Source organism: Chelmon rostratus, chromosome 16, assembly GCF_017976325.1.
Source record: "Chelmon rostratus isolate fCheRos1 chromosome 16, fCheRos1.pri, whole genome shotgun sequence".
Classification (NCBI taxonomy): Eukaryota; Metazoa; Chordata; class Actinopteri; order Chaetodontiformes; family Chaetodontidae; genus Chelmon; species Chelmon rostratus.
The window spans coordinates 9,060,974-9,074,994 of record NC_055673.1 but is presented as its reverse complement, the minus strand read 5'-3'; positions in this window follow the sequence as shown (position 1 = coordinate 9,074,994).

Here is a 14,021-nt window from a genome sequence, read left to right as displayed (position 1 = left end):
CACAGCTTATACCTACATACCGTTTTCTGTTGCATTCTGCTTTTTTAAAGTTATGTGCCACCTTTCTAAAAAATAAAAAAAATGCAGAAACACAACACATGCATGAAATTCATGAAGGTAAATGAGAAGTAAGTACAGGTAACCTCCCTAAACAAAATGGTTTGTATTGCCTGGAAACAGTTAATGTGATAGAAACAGCCATGTGCACCATTAATGCTTCCGTCAGGACATCCTACTTACTGTAGGTCAACAGATCATTTACATAACATACCCCAACTTGTTGTTTTTTTCCAGACTTCATGTAAGAGAGTTGGTGATTTATCTGATGCACATACTTAAAATAGTCAGTTAGGAATCCCTCCCCACACACAGACACATGCGAGTCATTCTGTTTTCAAAGGCAGAATGTGTGTAGGAGACCCGACCATACAAAGAAATATCCGGCTCACACAGATCCTTATCAATTCCAGGGTGATACATCTATTTTTTTCACCTCTTCCATTCATGCATTTATCATGAGGTGCCTTTAGGTTTGCGATTTGTCATTGATGTGTGCAAACTATATCTGGGCTTATGCGTGGGTTTCCTTCATGTGATACCCACTATGCAGTGCGAGGGCAGGCAAAGGCTTATCGTGATGAAGCGAGCGGTTGGTGGAGGAGATGCGGAAAGAGGGAAGGTGACGGGGTCAGTTGGCACACACTGGCAGCTCTAGGAGAGTAACCTATTTGGCATGCAGATGCAGAATATTACAGTGTTTCATGCCTCCATGGCAGCAGCATCTGTGGCTCGATTCATTATGTTTGTCATCCATCTGCCTGTTTGTCCCATTCTCATGAACGTAGTAGCTCAGGAACACCTTGAGGGAATTTCTTTAAATTTAGCACAAATGTTCTCTTGGATTTAAGAGTGAACTGATTAGATGTTGGTAGTCAAAGATGAAAGGTCATTGTGACCTCACAACATACATTTTTGGCCATAACTCAAAAATTAACATGCTAAGTATGAATTATGACAAAAGTGCACACAAATGTAGGGTAAAATGATGAAGTGAAGATCAAGTATCCAAAAGGTCAACGGTCAAGTAAATGGTGATATCATAATGTTCTGCAAAAACACTTGGCCATCGTTCACCATAACTCAGGAACAGAAGGGGACACTGTGACCATATTTCACATTTGGTCAGATACTGAATTGGTGACACTAATCTTGGGTGCCTTGAAATTTGAGGACTGTAGAGATCTTCTATGCTGCCTGTTTGAAAATATGTGTGAAGCATCCACATTTTACAATTTGTAGCAGCAATGTCCATATTTGAAGCATTGTAGTCCACCACAAGCTCCCTGTTTGTGCTGATATTAAGCTTCAGGTGATTGTCATTGCACCATGTGATGAAGCTCTCTATCAGTCCACTGTACTCCTCTGTAGAAATAGTCTGTAAGTAAAGACAGCATGACTCTCACTGGAAAAACAAAACAAAACACTAGAATCATACAACATAGTGGTAACTTCCATTTTGCAAAAAAACAAAAACAAAAAAAACAACAACACTCAATACCTTTTATTAAATTGTTTCTACCTGACATATATGAGTCTGAACAGACATGGATGTAAAAGGCAATTGGACTAGTTAGTGTAGGCTAACAACAAAGGTAATTTGAGTTTCCTGTGGGTTATTAAAGATCAATATGCGAATCAGGAATCAGAGGGTGATTTTCGCCATGATGGGCGCCCCATACAGGTACAGTGATTATGTTCTCGTGTAGCAATCAGCGTGGAGGAGCAGAAGTAGTGTGGAGCACCACTTGAAACAGGGAAAGAGAGACAGAGAGGCTGTGGGAGGGGGAGCCAACCTTCTGCAGTTTGTCATGGAATCTCCCGCTGATGTCATCTTCCTTCATGACATCACTGGAACATTTCAGCCAACATCAGAACCGGGACTTCCTGGTGATTCATTCATAATAACCTCCTTCGCATAATGTCCTCTGATATCTGTTATTAATGCTCTAAATGTGGAACACTGACTTTTTCAAATTCAGATACAATGAAGTAGTTAATCTTTTTTCTTCACCATGACATCTGGAAGGATGGAACTGGCAAGTTTACAGTAAGAATTAATAAGTCCTGTTCTCTGCTGGCAGCGTGTTGTGGGAAAGACTCAGAAAGGCATCTCAGGATGATCATCCTTCACAGCTCATATTTATCAGACGGATCACGTGTGAACTGTGACTTCGATTAAAAACACTCAAAAAGCACCAGTATCTGGTGTGCCAATAGCACCTCTCTTAAAAAGTGTTGGCTTCAAAAAAGGCTGTTTTATCACACAAAAACTGGTGTCTCTTGCATTTTCCTACGCTATCAAGTCATTTTAGAAAGAAGAGACATGAGTGCAAGCTAAATGGCTTGCACTCATGTCTCTTCTTTCATTTCACTTTGCAATTGAATTCTGTAACCTCTTATTTGTGCCCTCCAAACTGAGACTTTTCTTGCAGCCACAGCAGGTACAGGAGCAAAGACATAGTCATGTAAAAGGGCACTTTGACACATGGACAGGGGATCGAACCAGCAACCCTGGGATTACTGGCTGAACCACTCTATATTCTGAGGTAGTGCACAGTGAATCTCTTCCTGGGAGGCAGCAGTGTTGAGTTGATTTGTTCAGTTTCAGTCATCATAATTGGATATAGTGTGTAAATTTGGAATTTGCGAAAATAGAGGTGTTAAAATGAGGCAAATCATGGTTCATCCATTCACAAAGCTGGTTAGATGCGCTGGTTGGCACAAAAGATTTATCAATTGGAAACTTCAGACTCTTGAGAGATCTCATCTGGTGAGCAAAAATGATTCGCAGGCCCTTTTATAAACCTCTTACTAGGCAACATGATAATGCCACTGGGCTAAGTCCATTAAAAATAACTGCTGGGATGTTACTCATAATCCAGTTGCTAAGCCAACCGGGACAAAAATAATGTAAAAATAAAACTTGATGATGAGGTGAATCAGCAGGAGAGCTTCCTGGAACAGCAAAGTTAACTTCTGGAAAAATACGAAAGGTTCACATGGTTCTTACTACCCAGCGCCTCGATTTAGGTAAACATGGTGGCTGCTCAAAATAACTTTGGCCTTGTCCAGCTGTGGAGAAAACAGGCTACTGTTAATGAAGTCAAACGAGGTAAATTGATGTCCAGTCAACAGGAAAAAACCTGCAGTGACAGCAGATATGTTGAGCTAGTGCAACCGTGTCCTATCCAAAGATGCAATGGTTGATGTGCAGGAACTGTAGAACTGTACAATCAGCTGGCAGTTTTCTGTGGGTTTGTCACATTAGTGATCCCTTTCATGTAGTGGTCATGTAATCTATTGTTGCTGTAAGATATAAACTATAGTCGCTTTAACTTTATAAAACTTACCATAATAAATCATGTGCATCTTGCATCATGCAGTAATGGTTAACAGGTCAGTTCACCCAACTCACAAACAAACACTTTTACTTGTTTACCTCTATTAACTTTCTTTATTGTTTCTGGACAGACGTGCTGCTGTTGAGTTTAGAGCTTAAAAGTATCAAATTAAATTTTTCAGTGAAATTTTGTTAGGTATCTATACCTGAAAAACCTCAGCAAAGGTAAAACGCAGCTCAGCACGGGGACAAACTTTTATGTGGTTCAAAGCAACACAACTTTACAAATTATCTCCCTCATACAATGACTTAAAATGCATGCTGGTGAATTTCCATCAAAGCAGGACAGTGTAACATGGTTTACAGTGTAACATGGTTTACTGAGGAAATAAAGTGAGATGAAGGTGTTAAAGAGACAAAAGCAGAGGCAAAGTGAGAAGGCCTTTAATGAGAACAGCAGGCAGAGAGACAGGCCCAGCCTCTGCCAGGTCATTAGTTGTTTCTGTGTTTGTGGCATAAATTGCCTGCGCCTGTGTGCTGTGTGAGAGGTTGCAGACTTGTGTTTGGTGTCACAGTCTGGTTTTCAGCATCTCTGATCTTCTGGCAGCGTGCACCCTGCTGACACCTACATCCTGACAGGCACAAAATCAACATCTTTGATAAACTCCACAACACCGCCTCCCTGGCCTTTTACCATACTTATGCAATGCTTCCAAATGTCACAAGAGGCTTTTTCTCTCAGATAAATGTTAATGGGTGTTACAAAATGAGGGCAGAGCAGAAAATTTGGGATCACACAGCCAGTCAGAAATGGTAATTGTAAGGCCTGGTTACCATATGTGGCGTACGCCAATAAGATAGATTAGAAATAGATTTGAATGCTGAATACTGTATTTCCAATTTGAATATTCAGACTGACAATTATTGCATAAATGAACTGCTGCTAAGACTCGGGGCTCAGAGATAGGGTAACAAATTGTGTTTGTGTAATCGAGCAGTATATAAAAAAACTGACTTCCTGTTACTTGTCATGACGATCGGCTTCTTCAGAGTATAATGACTGCAATAAAATGTTCTTAGATAAGATCTTACTGTATAAAAAGATCTGGGTTATCAAACGCTATGTTTCATAAAGCTGAAACAATTTGAAAGTACTTTAATCGATTTAGCTTTTTCAGCAGTGCACTGCGGTGAGCCCAGATATTTCACTCTGGAGTAGGAAGCACTGCCAGTGGGTGAACAAGTGCTAAGATCTTTTATTTATGTAAAAGTAGCTCAATAAATCTGTGAAAAATGCTGCATTAAGTTACTGTTGATGCAAACTGAACATTTCATTCTGTTTCAGCTTCACATTACAATCATTCAAGTGCTGAAACATGAGTTGGCTTTTATTATGAAGTAGCCACAGGAAATGCAATATATTTGTCAGTGGGCTGAGCTCTTAAAGCTGGCGTTCTTCAAAAATGCACCTACAAAACAAGACAACAGTCATTTTTGCAGGCGAGAGGCTACACACCTCCAGATTCTCAGCGAGGTGACCAGCCCCCTCCAATGTGCCCTGCTGTCTGCAGACTCACGCTGTTAACAACATGACATTAGATCATCATTGCTCACAGAATGATAGAAAAAGTCCTGACTTCTTTAGTAAAATGACAATAGTTCATTGTGCTGCCCCCAGAATTATGTGACCTTTTGAGATGTTTAGAGAGGAAATCTGTCTTTTGGTGGAAGTGCAAACAGATCATAGACATGTGGAACATCACAAGAAGACCAAACCCCACACTGCTTCCTGTCTAAGGGGTCACAAGCTAAAAAGGCTACACTGGTTCAATCTTCAACAGTTGACTGTAAGTTCTTCTGAAGAGTCACTATAGCGAAATAAATGAATGTAGGGGAGAAAAGAGAATAATATGTCCACCTGAAGTGCAGTGCTTGAAATCCAAATTACTTTTAACCATTGGGCATCACTGATCCTGATTTTGTCATCGTTTTACATTTATCTTTATGTATCACTTATGTACAGTACACGGCAGCTTCATTTATTTCATCACTACATTTGTTTTTCTGTGCAATTATAACCACAGAAGTGGGTATGAAGGGTAAGTTGTCACAAGAGGTAGCAGGGTTTACAGCAGGCTGGCAAATGACTAAAATGTTTTTCATCAGGAATGACTTAAGCAAAGCAATTATTTCATTAATGAACACTGATCTATCAAACAGCCTGCAGTGGGAGGAGGTAATGCATTCAGAAAGAGGGCTTGTTGTCAGCAGCATTGCCTCCATGGAAACTAACTGGGATTGTCCATTTGTTCTTTCCTGGCATGTGAACGTGGGAGGAGACTTTTCGGGGATCACCTGTGGAGGGTGCAGAGCTCATCAAATGGTAAGATGTGCTGCTACTCAGCAGTGGAACAGGAAATCCCTTCATCGCCATGACAACACCGTGCGACTGCGTCGGAATGGCGTCAACCATGTCCCTGAGCCTCACAGCAATTTTTTTTTTTAACCCTGTAAATCAAAGGAAAGCTTGCCCTCCAGCTTGAGTCATGTTACAATTTTAGTGTCAGGAACAGGATATGACAGAGTCCTTTCTGGTCTGATTAGGCCACTTGTGGAATGACTGTGGCCTGCTGCTTTCCAAGCTACTAATGTAATCCTAATCAATAACAAATAACTCTGGCCAGCTGTTGAGTTTTGAGCTGCCATAATCCTTTGTGGAGTAATCCAGGAAAACTCACTCATACTGTCCCTTAATCCCTTAATCTCCCTGAAAGTAATTTATTCCTTATTATTCTGTAATAGACAGATTGTGTGGAAATTAAAGTAGCAGGATGAGGGACAGTGGATTTAATGGAGGCAGTGATTTTCAACCAACCGTCTTTTACTCTTCAGGTGTTCCTTGATCATCCATCCAGCCTGCTCTCCCCCTGCTTGCTACTTTACTTTGTGGACAGTGATTGTTAGCAGTGTGCACCTAGGTGCAAATGGAACTTAAACCTCTCATCAAACAGCTCCGTCTCTCTTCTCTTTCCTCTCCTCCACTGACATTTTGGCCCGACTCGGTAGATTTTAATGTGTAATCAGAGGCCGTTAACTCTCAGGTGAGTTGTGGTCTTGGGGAGTCTGTGGGTGGACAAGAGCCTCTTTGATACCTTTGGTTCGGTAACCTGCATGCTCGAATGGGTCCCTCTTAATTAGACTCACCTTTGGCACAAAGAGGCATCAACTCTCATCCTCTTTGTACTTTTAAATTCATGCTAATCCAAACAAAGTACTGCACAATACAGCAAGTTAAGTGAATTAACATTGTCAATGAGTGTTTTCAGGTAATTCTGTATGCAAACAGCGATGTCTGCCATGTCTTTAGCTCTTTTCAGGCATGGAATACGTCTTTGTAATTCAGACATGCGTTACTTTTACATAATTGTTCCTAATGGATTTATTCAGACATTGAGGATATTTAATTGATACGTGAAACTCGAAAACTATTTGCCTGGAAAACAGCGGTGAGTTGAAATGTTTAATGATATCGATGAAGTTCTCAGACAGGCTCACTGATGGCTAAACATGATTTTTATAGACTGAGCTGACATGAGATAAATCTACCTAGCAACATAAAACTGGCTCATTCAGTGGCTCATAGTTCATATAGTGATTTTGTTTTCTTTGAGCCTAAGAGGTAACACTTTTGGATGAAATGTACCAGTAATCTTCAACAGGCGAATGAGACGCACAATTAATTTCCTATAGTGGCAGAGTTGCAGCACTTAAATGTAATGATCTGGGTATAAGAGGGTAAAAGTGGCCTTACTGACGTTTGATCATCTAAACTAAACATTGCAGACATGTTTTTTAAATATCTGACGCAACTGCAATCTGTAAGTGATAGATCTTGTTGCACTTTTGTTGCTTTATCGATCTTTTGTGCAAGACGGTATGTACAGTCTTGTACTAGTTTCTTGAAATATTTATTTATCCAATAGAGTTTGGTGCACATGAACTGAAAGACCATGCAAGAAAAGATATATTTTAATCATCATCGTCTTCCTTTGAGATATGCTTATTGGACCTTTGAATGTCATACAGGACTCAGTTTCTAGAAAATGTCAGGACGGGGGGGAGTTGGCTCAAGTCTCTCACAGTAACATCTGGGCACTCCCACAAGACCTTCACACTCCGCCTGCATATTCAGTGTACTCACCATTCACACTCACTGGCAGAACCAACACCCTTCCCACCCCCAGACATCAGTTATCACTCACAGCTCAGGTCCCCCTTGTTCTGATCTGCGGATGACAGCAAATGCGATCATCTGATTTGCTTGCTGTCGTAGCCCCTTCATTTCTACACATCATGACTCGCTTGACCTCTTTTGTGTCTCATCCCTCTCTGCATTTCAAACATGCGTGCATTTATGTACACACACTGTGTTCATGAGTACGCACTCATGAACACAGCTTTCCCAGCGTATGCACGCAAGACCTGTTTACTTTTTAACCTTTGCTAATCAGTGAGGCTCGTCGCTAAGCCTGCTCAGACTGTCAGGGCTTGCTGGAGATGAACAGAAAGCAGATGGCTCAAGCAGAAGAATCTCTGAGACGGCACAGTAAGCATGGTGGTAAACAAGCAGAGTTGGAGTAACACAGTACTGAGATGTTAGATAAGAACTGAGAGTAGTAGTGGTATGTGCTGCTTTGCCTCGGGAAAACACTTTTCAACTTTCGGTAAAATTGTAAAAAGGAAAAAAAATCCTGACACATCTACTCAGGTACAAACAAAACATAGAAAGTTATTGAACTATGTTCTAGTCATAAACTATAAACGGAAATATGTGTCATAATAACCTACATGCAAAGTTGACATATGCATTCATTTTTTCTGGCGAGGACAGGTTCACTTCCTGAGGAAACTGAGATCCTTCAACGTGCAGTAAAATGTTTGAGATCTTCTACCAGTCTGTGGTTGCCAGCGCCATCTTCTTTGCTGTTGTATGATGGGGCAGCAGCATCCGAGCCAGCGACACCAACAGACTTGACAAGATCATCAAGAAGGCTGGCTCTGTACTCAGACATGAGTCTTTTGAGACTGTGGTGGAGAGGAGGACGCTGAATAAACTGTTATCCATCATGAACAATGATCAGCACCCTCTCCATCACACAGTGGACAGACAGCGGAGCACCTTCTCCCACAGGCTGCTACAGCTCCGCTGTCGAAGGGACAGATACAGGAAATCTTTCCTGCCACATGCCATTGCACTGTACAATAACAGCTAAAAAAAAAAAAAAAAAGAAAAAATACTTCTTATCACTACTGTTTGCTACTTTTGATATTTCATTATATATAGTTTGTTCTTTATAGTCCTTCTTCACAAATTTTCACTTTTTTCACTGTGTATGCTTACAGTCACGGTACACTTTATATTCTACACACTGCCATTTGCTGTAGATATTCTTTTTTGTGCAGTACTTTTTCATTACTACTGTTTGCTATTTTGCTATTTTATTATTATGTATATAATCTTTTTACTGCTCGCTATTTTGATATTTTATTATGTATTGTTTGACCTTTATAGTCTTTTCACTTATTTCACTGTGTGTAATGCTGCTGCTGCACTGCAATTTCCCAGCTTGGGTTAAACAATGTCTGTCTGTCTGTCTGTCTGTCTGTCTATCTATCTATCTATCTATCTATCTATCTATCTATCTATCTATCTATCTATCTATCTATCTATCTATCTACTTCATTTGGCTGCCTGTCAGTGGCATCACATCCCCTGTACTCCCTCTAGTTCAGGCATCTCAAACCGGTTCCATAAAGGGCCGTGTGGCTGCAAGTTTTCATTCCAACCAAGGAGGAACACACCTGGCTGGAATCAATTAATCAGCTGATCTCAGTCTTCAGCTGTTAACTAAGTGATCCCTTGATGTTGATTGGTTGGCCTGATGTGCTCCTCCTGGGTTGGAATGAAAACCTGCAGCCACGCGGCCCTTTATGGAACCGGTTTGAGATGCCTGCTCTAGTTGCTATAACATCCAGGGAAACACAGGAAACAGATGATGTCTTAGAGACTGAGGACGGAAGTCGACTGGCTAGTCACTCTATTGTTTACTATTGTTTGTCTTACTCACTTGCGATGAAGCACGATTATTCACTGTCATTTGCAACGGCGGTTGTTTAACAATGAAGACACCAACTCCCATGATCCCATGCTACTTCATGACATCATCAAACTCTGTTCTTTGTTATCGTTTCGATTGAGAGAATGCTAGCAGCACAAATTACAAGATTTTAAAGGAACGTCAAGACAGTTTGTTACTGAGTGTAGATTTTACATTTTTACCGCCTATAGAATGGCTTTTGTGACAAACATGAAAGCTAATTTCTCCCCTTTTTTTCTCAAATGTCAGATTTAGTCATCGGCTTGACTGATAAATAGCCCCTTAAGTCTGGACTTGACCTAAGTAATCTGTTTTTGTTTTGTTCTTCACTAACAATTTCATCGAAGTTCACAGGTAACAGGAATGAAGACCCACACGCAGACACTAAGTACTTTAAAACGTTCAGTCTTCAAATAAACAGGTCTGCAATTGCCAGCAGGAAGGCAAGACCAGACAAACATCTCTAAAAATCAGTAAACAGGCACAATATCAGCAGCAGGAAAGACGCAGACACAACCTCGACAGCAGCTAATGGGAAAAGTAAAGTCTGGCTGGAAGCTGATTGTGAATGAGGAGCAGCTGGGAATTCAGGTGACCGGCTTCATTAAACATCGCAGTAAGTCATTTTCTGCTGCACACTGTTAATTTCTTGCCATAAATGTAAGAAAATGAAAAAATGAGGAACAATTGTTGGGTGATAGATCTGAACGTTGCAAATATGTTACTGAGCAATCAGGCACCTGTAATTATGCAAAGTGGGGATGCAGTGCAGTAAAATCACATCAGGATGCGACGTAGACGTACTTCGCATAAAGCAGCATGTACCAGATGTGCTCCTAAGCAGCTTTTAGTTGTCGTGCACGAGCACATTCAGTCTGCCAAGGTGTGCACATTAGATGGCGTTATAATAGGAGAGTTTGGTGGAGGCTCCATGATTTTGGACACTTAGATAACACATGGATCAAAAAGACCAGTCTCTTCAATGTCCGACTCCCACGCCCCACACATGCTCACTGGCCTGACAGAACAAAACACTAGACCACTACCTTTGTGTTTTTGTCATTATTGTGTGTGTGTGTCTGGCCGGCAAATGCAGTGTGTGGGATAAATGGGCCGCCTTAATGTATTCCAGCGCAATTTATATTCATTATGCCATCTTTCCTGCCTAATTATGACTGTGGCAGAGGGGGCACAGAGTGACAGTGACAAACACTTTGTCTCACCATCTTTCTCTCGATTCTAATGTGACAACTCTTTCAACCAATCGGTCTGAATATGTCTTTCCGCCTCTTTTTGTTGGTCTCTCATTATCACTCGCTGTCCTGCTTGCAGTACCCAAGCCTCCCTTAGTGGGACACATTGATTATGTTGCTGCCATCGGGTCAACAACCAAGCCTATTAACAAAGAGTGGGCAGCCATGTGGACTTCGTTGATCCCTCTCTTGACAGACACTTCATATGCATACTCTGTACTTGCTCACACTCACACACTGAGCCATGTGATGATTCAGAAGCGGGGGAAACACATTTCCTTCAATGTGGGTGAAGTACACAGAGTGGAGGGAGGGAGGGGGTGGAACAAGGCAGGCCACAAGATCAACCACAGGGGGGAGAGGGAGGGTCAACTGTACTGAGATCAAAGCAGAAGAATCTGAATGGCTGATCAAAAAGGTCAGTTACCATTTCCTCACCATTAGCATTAGGACATGCGTGGAGTACTGACGAGATATAATACTCAAAGACCATCCTAGCCACACCCACAGTATGTCTTGTACTGCTCCTTTGAACTACACCTGAGCACCTGCTGTCCTTGTGTCTCATATAAAATAATGATGCAGGAAAAAAAAACATCAACATCTCCTACTTCCTGTCTGTTCCTACACTTGTTTAAAAGAATAGTTTGGCATTTTGGGAAATACTTGTATTTGCTTTCTTGCAGAGAGTTAGATCAATACGATGACATGTTTGTACGCTCCTTATCAAGCTACAGCCAGCAGCTGGCTAGCTTAGCATAGCATAAAGAGGGGCCACCCTGTTAGCTCATCTAGTGGAGCATGCACCCCATGCATAAAGGCTGCACCCTTACAGCAGCAGCCTGCTCAAATAAAGGCAAAAATCCTGACACTCTTTCATTAAAAAACACAGAATATATAGTGTAGCGTACATATAGCAAGAGTGGAAATGTAGCTCCATCAAAGGAATCCAGGAAATCACTGCTCCCGGCCAGAAATAGTCTTGTATGTCATTTTTTACCTGCAGTTTGCATGGAGTTATGAAGTTATAACAAGTTATTAGTGAGATACAGAGGTGCTGGTAGGCAGACTTTGGTACTTTTTGACACAGCCAGGCTAGCTGTTTTCCCCTGTTTCCAGTCCTCATGCTAAGCTGAGCTAACTGTCCCCTGGCTGTTGCCTGTTATATGCTGGGCAGATACAGTATGAGAGTGACATCGATTTTCTCATCCATTTCTCAGCCATGGAGCAAATAAGCTTATTTCCCAAATTATCGATCTACTTCTTTAGTGAAACGCTACTGACTCACTGTCTGGACATAATATCTCATGTCCAGCCTCACTGTCCAGACAGTGAGATATTACGACCCATGATTTCCCAGAGTTTACAAACTGAATGTTTACAGAATGACTTCCCACCTTCCAGGCTGCCGTTGGTTTCCACTTGATCTGTTCCCTGTATTGGTCATAGTTTTCTTGTCAACACTCTTTTCAACCTGAAGCCTTTTATCAGCATTTATCACTGTATGTCACTCTACATGAAGTCACACTTGAACTTGGACACCCTGCATTAACAAGGAGGGCATGACGCACATGTGCAGGAAGCATCCGTCACCATGGGTACAGTGCTGATTGATGCACTATTTGTCCAGCTATTTTATTTAAATGCACGTAATTTGTTTAAAGTGTTACATTCACTCTTGAATGCAAAGTAAAGTAGATTAGTTTAATCAATAATAATCAGTAATTTCCTTTTTTTCCCATTTCTGATGGCTGTACCTATAAATGCACTGTCTCATAAAGAATAACAGGAGAAAACCCCTATACTCTGTAGTTAGAATGTAATATTGGTACAAAACCTGCGATTATAATGTATTTGGGTCTAAATAATGACTGCACCTGTGCACTCACTCAGTCTATTATGCAGTTGGTTTCAGTTAACTGACATTGTTACATTCAGCCTTTTGTCAGATTTGAGACCAAGAAAATATTGACAGATATCTTGTATCTAGTCCCCAAATGCCCCTGTTGGTAGATGGATGGTAATTGGACTGCACTTATGTAGCACTTTTCTATCTTAACAGACAAAGTGCCATACAATTGGCCCCTTTCATTCACTCTCTCATTCACCCATTCACACACAGAGATGACGATGGAACTGCCTTGCATGGCATGATTATGTTGGAGCATTATCTGTAGAAGTTACAGCTGTTGATTTGTGATTTGGTAGCTTGTCCTGCAGTCATCTTGCTTCTAAACAAGCTGCATGCTGTGCTAGCTGTCTGAGGCTAATGTGTGCAACATGCATAGCAACTCTTTGCTGCTTCTTCCTGGCGTGATCGACAATGCAGCCACGTTGATAGTTCATGCAAGTCAGTACTTTTTGTGAATCCAATTGCCTTTGGTCTTAGTCTTGATTCCAACATCTCATCTTTCTCAGTAGAAGTCACAGAAGGCTAAATCCTGTCCTCAACCATTATTGGAGGAATTTTTTGCTAGCTCCACAGCTGCTCACCTACATGCACACCAAGAGGAGAAGATAGTGATTATAGTTCAATGCACATCTACAGGATGTTCCAAAATGCATAGTTTGAAGTACATTCACCATGCAATAAAAGACATGATGCCAAGTAAATAGATTATGGATGGATTTCTGGACTGTTAACAGATTTTTGCAGAGTGGAAGACCATCAAAGATGCTGGCACACATTTGCTTCCTCTCTTACATGCTGCGATGAATAGAAACTGTTAGCTGCCTCATGAGCTATTCTCCTAAAAAATCTGCTTCATACAATTTGGGGTTAGAGGGTCAGAACAGTAAGTTCTTCAAATGAAGCCTGGTGCAGACAACAATAATCTTGGTTGGAACGTAAAGTCTCCTTTTCCTAGATTATCATATTGTAAGAATCAAATTGCCTCTTGAGGGACAAAATCTGCAAAACAGAAATGCCAGTTTTGATTCACTTTCTTTAATTATGTTCTTTTTGTGCTGGGGAGCATTGGCCAAACTAGTATTGGAGCTGTTTAGATATCTCAAAATTTTGTGAATGATAACTTTTCATTTGAAATTTGAAAAAGCTGATTTGTGGATGTAATTTTTTTTACCTTTTCTACATGCAAGCAACTCTGATTTTTGACTCGGTCACCCTTCATTAGCAGTTGACTGTTGATACTGAATGGCAGGTCGCTTCTGTTTGACCTCAACAGTCAATATTAAGTAAGACTGATTATG